This window comes from Triticum urartu, chromosome 7 (assembly GCF_003073215.2).
Source record: "Triticum urartu cultivar G1812 chromosome 7, Tu2.1, whole genome shotgun sequence".
NCBI classification, from domain to species: domain Eukaryota; kingdom Viridiplantae; phylum Streptophyta; class Magnoliopsida; order Poales; family Poaceae; genus Triticum; species Triticum urartu.
In genome coordinates this window covers 674,754,865-674,761,234 of record NC_053028.1, presented here as the reverse complement: position 1 = coordinate 674,761,234, position 6,370 = coordinate 674,754,865, and the positions used below count along the sequence as shown (strand labels likewise).

General features: G+C 40.4%; 1 long non-coding RNA gene across 1 annotated transcript; it reads left to right on the top strand.

The window, feature by feature from the left end:
* Window positions 1-4,319: 4,319 nt before the first annotated feature.
* Window positions 4,320-5,646, top strand: LOC125524878. Its single transcript, XR_007291014.1, has 4 exons — window positions 4,320-4,642; window positions 4,715-4,797; window positions 4,986-5,060; window positions 5,510-5,646. It is a non-coding gene; the product is annotated as an uncharacterized LOC125524878 (long non-coding RNA).
* The last annotated feature ends 724 nt before the right edge of the window (window positions 5,647-6,370 follow it).

Genomic DNA, 6,370 nt, shown 5'->3' with positions numbered 1-6,370 from the left:
TACTTTGTTAAAGTCGGGGTTTTAGGCAACACAACACATATATTGGGCCACACGCGCACACTACCACAAACATGTTAATTATATTTGGGAGGCATTAGGAAAACAAGTAGCTGATGATCTGTCAAAGATGGGTTTCACTCAAAAGCTTGTTCCTAAAGATATTTTCTTGATCACCTCCACTCCCCAACTATAAAAGAGAATTCATTCAAAGAAGAGCTCCCACCACGGGTCGAAACGCCAGTTCCTGCAGAAGTTGAGGTCCCGACAATAATTGATTTGGTACAAGAAGTGCGAGTTGTTACGCCCGAGTGGACTTTGCCCTACCTTGTCTATCTGTTACGACAAGAACTCCCAGAAGACGAAATTGAAACGAGAGGGATCATTTGTCGATCAAAAGCATACACCGTTATGGGCGGGCAGCTTTACAAAGAAAATGTTACCGGAGTAGTACACCAGTGTTGCATTTTCTGTGCGATAAGTCTGCCCATCACATATGGTAGCTTTTACAAAATTGAATGCATCCTATCACCGCATCGCACAGAGACCTCCTCCTTGGCGCCTTCAGGGAGCTCCTATAGGCCGCTCGCTGCGGCAAAGTGCCAGCGCTTCGCACAGGAGCGGCTAGCGTGGGCCAGCCCATTTACAGTGGCACCTGACGGCACCTTCCCTAGATGAAAAAATCGCAAAAAAGAAAATCGCGCTAGCACTGTAACTCGAACACGCGACTGCGCACCAATTGGCCTGCCGTGCTAACCACCGCGACGAAGACCACCTCATGTTCACTTAGCAGCCGGACAGTTAAAGACGTATACGAGAGAGACTAATGTTAAACATTAATTCGCAAAAAATCCAAAAAACTACAGCCCATTTTTCGAAATTATGAATAATTTCTTCAAAATAAAAACATTTTTCGAATTTTCGTACAAATTTTGTAGAACAAGAACATTTTGATGACGTGAACAAATTTGAAAAAGGGGAACATTTCTTGAATTTGTGAACAAAAAATAAAAAGGTTTACTTTTATAAACTTCCAGAACATTTTTTGAATTTGTGAACAAAATTAAAAACATGAACTATTATTGAATTTGTGAACAAATTAGGAAAGCTGGAACATTTTCTTCAATGTCCAAACATTTTTTGAATCTTGAGAATAAATTTTGAAACAGAGAACATTTTTAAAAAATCCTGAACAAACTTGGAGGCGCGAACAATTTTTTAAAGTACGAACATTTTTTGAATTTTGAGAACATATTTTAAAACGGAGAACAATTTTGAAAAATCCCGAACAAATTTGGAAGCGCGAACATTTTTTTAATATGTGAACAAAAAATTGAAATCTGGTACATTTTATGAATTTCGAAAGATTTGTACTTTTTTGTGTAACAAGAACAATTTTTAATTTTGAGAACATTTTTTCAAAAACTGAACATTTTTTGGAAACATGAACAAAAATTATTTTTTTGATTTTTTTAAAAAAAGAGAAGAAAGGAAAATAAATAAAAAAGAAAATCGTAAACATTTTGTAAAATTGTGAACAAGTTCTGAGAAAGAAAAATAAACTTGAAAAAGAAAATGAAACAAAAAACTAAAAATTAAAAAAAAAACAGAAACGAAAAAAGAGAAATGGAAAAACAATAGAAAGCCGAAAAAGAACCAGAAAAAAACGATACAGAAAAAAAACCGGTTCAGGGAACCTTCTAGAAGGTTCCCAAAACCGGTTGGACGCATTATGTATAAGTGGGCCGGCCCAGGTTTGTCGCTCGCTGCGCTGCCCTGTGCGGTAGCCCGACATTTTGCCGCAGCAAGCGGCGAATAGGGATTTCCCCTTCAGCGCCCGTTGGCGATTACAGCGCTCGCTGTGTCGCTAGTATGGGCCTGGCCCAGCAGCGCTCGCTGGGTGCCGCCGCTCGCTCGATCGCTGGTTACCGCTCGACCATTTTTTTTTTCATTCCAAAAACTGCTACAGTATAGACTATTTTTCTTAGAAAAAAACCCGGTTTGCTACAGTATGTACTCTTGTTCTTAGAAAAAAGTTCATCGGATTTGAAAAAAACTTCACCAAGTCTGAAAAGAATTAATCAAATTTGAAAAAAGTTCATCAAAATTTGAAAAAAGGCCATCTAATTTGAAAAAAGTTCATTGAATTCGAAAAAAATTCATTGAGTTTGAAAAAACTTCATCAAAATTTGAAAAAAGTTCACCTCATTTGAAAAAAGTTCATCGAATTTGAAAAAAACATCGAGTTTGAAAAAAGTTCATTGATTTTGAAAAAAGTTCATCAAATTTGAAAAAAAAATCATCGATTTGAATAAAAGTTCATCGATTTAGAAAAAGTTCATCTATTGAAAACAAGTTCATTGATTTTGCGGTAATTTCGTTGTATTTGAAAATTTTCATGTATTTAAGGAAAAAGGAAAAAAACAAGATAGAAAACAAGAAAAAGGAAAAGGAAAGCAAACATCAAAACAGTTGCGTTTTTTGCATCTTATAAAGATTAAAAAAAGAAAACTAGCACATCGGTGATCTGATCCAGTTGGTTAGGGCGCATGCTACTTAAACGCAACGAGTAAGGTTCGAGTCACTCAGACGTAGGTGTTAAAGCAGAAAGGAAGTGGGATGGGCCGGTCCGCTATAAAAAACAGTGTAAAGGGGGGAGGTTGCGAGTGTTTCCTTCGTGCAAGCTCGTCCGGTCCTTTCCCCTGCATCCCGGCCGCCTTGATCTAAATGGTCTCATCGATCTCACTTCCGCACTCTGCCATCGACGCACGCACCCACGCATGTGCTCCTTGACCACCGCCGTCACGCGTACCCACTCCTGCGCTCCTCGACTACCGCCGCCGCGCGCACCCACGCCTGGGGACAAGCCCGCCGGAGCTCGACCCACCACCCGCCACCGACCGAGAGGAAGAAGCGGGTTGGGGAGGAGGGAGCACTTGCGCTCCACGAGCCGCAGTCAAATCTCCGTTACTGGCGTCTCCTCCCAGCAGCCCATCTTTACCACAGTCATCTCGTCGCCCTCCACCTCTTCATCCGGTTGGTCTCTGCCACGGCTATCTACTCCATCTCAGTGGAATGGGTCAGATTGGTGGAAAAGCTTTTTGATTTGTCTCAGAAATTCCTAGTAAATAAAATCGACACTTAGTTTTGGTTCAGATTTCAATATAAATTTGTTTACTTCTTCTCTTTGTCTATGGAATGGTTCTGGAATGATTGAAATTGGAATAGAAGAGTTAACAGAATTGAGCCTATATTCAGCCTACCAAACAACATCTCTCCTGCATATCATCTCTTGTGCACCCATATCACACGGTCCACCAAACACTCATCTCACTCATCTTTTTTTTTGCGAAAACACCTCATCCTTGCATCCACTCAAGCTGGCCACGCCCACCAAGGATCCCCCATGCAATGCAGGTTAGAGCCACGCAGACAACCAAACAAGACGATGCACCCCATGTCGCACACCATAGCAAGACAACGATTCACATATGTGTATGTTCTTTTTAACCGTGTGTGATGACCTTGACTGCACTAATGTTAGTATCCAGCCAAGTACAAAAGGCTCTCTTGGTTGAAAAAGTGGTTGTACAAACGCAAGCAAACCTAAATACAAAGTACAACAAACCAATTACTTGTCGCCATCCACCTCGTCAATGAGTTGTTATGCCATTTATTTTTCGTGACCTCCCAATCAAGCGTTCATGCATATATAGTTCTCATCAGCCATGGTTCATAGTGATCACATAGCTAGAATCATATCAAGAAACATACATGTCCGATGTGCCTACATATTTTATCTCAGAGTGAGCCGGTTGTGGTGAATAGTACCCAAGACAATCCCACTCCTTTTTTTTTTGTTATAAGGTCGTGTTTTGGGGAATACAACACGGACACTCACGCATACTACCACAAATATGTTAATTAGATTTGGAAGGCATTAGGAAATGATTAGTTTGTACCTGCTTTGTACCTGGCGGTGCATCTACTCTGCGTCTTTGGTGTCATAATCAAGAGAATTATTATATATTTTTTTAGAGAAAGAGAATCCTATATACTTAAGAGATTCATCCCCACTACAAGTATTTATCTCAACATGCAGGGCATCCAACTCAGCGTCCTACCACATCAGCGAACTCCTAATATGCATGATGCCACATTGAACGTGTTGCTACCCGCGTACAGAAATGACCGAGGCACGACGTTTCGTTACCATCCCACATCTGCTTCATCCGTTAACCACGGGCTCCTCAATAATAAATGTGCGTTATCTTCTCCACCATGCCATTGGTATTCTCCCACTTTATTTCCCCCTCCTCTTCGTATCCTCCGTCCGGTTCCACTCACCAAAATAAATCAACCCATCCATACTCAGCCGTGCAAAAGCTACCATACACACCTCACCTTCAGCGGCGATGGTGGTGCTCATGGCGCGGTGCTGCTGCCAGCCTGGCGTTCGTGGGGGTCGCCCCCAAATACCAGGATGCTGCTGCTGACCCGGGCCCCTGTGAGCCTGCAATCCGTTGTCGAATCAAGCCCGGCAGATAGTGCTGACCCAAGCCCGCGCCCCGGTGTCGACCAGAGCTCCAGGCGTGCCACACGTGTCACCGTTGTCGTCGTCCTCCGACATCACCTGTGCCAAAAGGTGGGGGCTCTCCTTCCTCTCTATCTCGACAAATCCAAATCCTAACGATCTTGAGTTTGTTTGGGTTGGAAGCTCTGATTTGTGTGCGGCAGGAATCATTTTTTAGAAGGCAGATTTGTTATGTCTCCAGCCGCCTCTTCCGCCCACCAAGTCCGGTCAGTCTTTCTAATCCCCAATCCTCTCTAATGCAAGCACTCCCCGCAAGCATTAAACAACAATCTCTGATTCCTCTTCGTTTTATTTTCTTTATATTCATAGTTGGAAGGAATAAATAAATGAAACAACTTTGATTGGAAACGATGGGTTGTACTGATCTCTCTTCTTTTTCTTTTGTATATATAAGGCGCTGATTGGAAGGAATAAGTACGTGCAACTACAATCCCGCATCTCTCTCTCTCATACATGCACAGACGTGTAGGTTAGTATGAATTTTATTGTTTTTTTTTACTTTGATTGTTTTGTGAATCAAGGCATATTCCTTTGGTCATTTTCAGGTATGTTCCTGACCGACAGTACTATTCCACTATGAATGCCATCAGAACGATCCAATACTCGAATAGATGGTTTATTAGGCATGTGTGTTTCAGTACTACTGTTCTATCTGAACATCATCTAGCTTGGCGAGCTAGCACAGTGATAGATTAGCCATGTGTTTCAGATTTATCATTCAAAATCAAAGATTATGTAAATATTGTTGTGGATATGAGTTGCAGGTTAATCGACTAGCGGCTTCAAGTGTAAGTTTAAAAGGGAATTTTTCCAGATATTATACAAACAAAATGAAATAAATCATATTTGCATTTGTTTTACATAATGATATGTTATACATTTCCTTCCATAAATTGAAGCTTTCATAATCGATTGCAGGGCTGTAGCTTCTGTGCTAAATGATCAACACAAGAATTTCTCTGTGCTGGGGCTGGATGTTGAGGAGATCAAGCTACTGTTGTAAATGAGGGTTCATTGAGAAGCAAACACAACGGCGCATATGATGGCGGAGGAAGGGGTCTTGAATGATCTCGTAAAGTATGGCTGCATGTGCCACCTGATAGTATCCTGCATGTAATTTGAAATCCCTGAACATCATGAATAAATAGAGTGAAGACGTTAATCTAAAAAAATTTGAAGCTTTTATTAAGTATTTGCACTGTATGAAGGTAACACAACTACCAATATGTTCACTCCATGCAATTGCCTCATTCACCTTTCTGCAGAACAAACTGCTATGCTTTTTTTTCATAAAAATCCTTAAAGAGACTATTATTGCTATTGGCATTGTAATTTTGATTTTTCCTTTATGCAATTCGCCCATGTTGTGCTAATAAAAATTTGCAAATGTTACAAGATTTTATACCCAGTCATGTCTACTCCTCCCTGGGATGTACAACTGTGATGACAAATAAGACTGTTGGTGTGTTTCTGGTTTGAAGATAGATGATATCATATTATTGTTTATCTATGCTAGGATATTAAGTGATATTATGTTTTCAACCATGTGTGTATCATTATAATATACAATTGTGTTAAAAATGTAAGAACAAATATAGTGTTAATGACAATCCTTGGTGAGAGGATCAAGTATGGCCATTTCTGATTCTCCTAAACTTTAATTGTTCTATGCTGGATAGCAGTCTTTTAAATAAGATGTTGAATATGGAGTACCTTTGGTTACTTTTCCACCCAAAATTATTATCATAGTGGAGAATCGAAGCTAATTACAATTTTTCC